The following is a 696-nucleotide window of genomic DNA, read 5'->3' on the forward strand; positions in this document are numbered from 1 at the left end:
AAAATACCCATCAAGCACAGAGGTAGCAGCATCATGTTTTGTCTGTTTTACTGCAGGAGGGACTGGTGCACTTCAGAAATGAGATATCACAATGGAAGAATAAGTGTAAATATTGTTTAAATAGTTCAGTTTGTCAATTTCTTCCTAATGGACAATAACCCCAGTCATTTAAAAAGTAAATTGCAGATGACAAAGTCAATGTTTTCAAGGGATCAGTCACATATAGACAAGTTTTGTACAAGTGAAAATGTGGAGGAACAGAACCACCTGCAATCCTGACTAAGTTACACCAGGTGATTCAGGAGGAATGGGCCAAAATACCAGCAAACCAAGATGAGAATATGGAGGAAAGATTAGGAAAACAACTCACCCCAATTCATGAAACTTAAAGGCAATATAACCAAAAACTCAGAAAATGAAGTGGTAAATTTGAAGAAAGTAACCAAAATAATTCTCAATATTCTGGCATTTTAGGAAAATAACATAATTGTATTAATTTTCACTGAAAAACTTCAGGACATTTTTAGACTCATTTAATGTAAATTAACATATTTACATTTCTTATATTTAATGTTAATGTCAATCTATACAGTAAATTGCCTAACAGGGTATAAATTAATTTAAACTACAAACATTTATTCTATTTTAATAGTTTCAATGATCAATGTCCTTTAGAGTAAAAAGACGACACCAGGA

Source organism: Poecilia latipinna, unplaced genomic scaffold (genome assembly GCF_001443285.1).
Source record: "Poecilia latipinna isolate Pla-1442-1.1 unplaced genomic scaffold, P_latipinna-1.0 Scaffold6090, whole genome shotgun sequence".
In the NCBI taxonomy this organism is placed as follows: domain Eukaryota; kingdom Metazoa; phylum Chordata; class Actinopteri; order Cyprinodontiformes; family Poeciliidae; genus Poecilia; species Poecilia latipinna.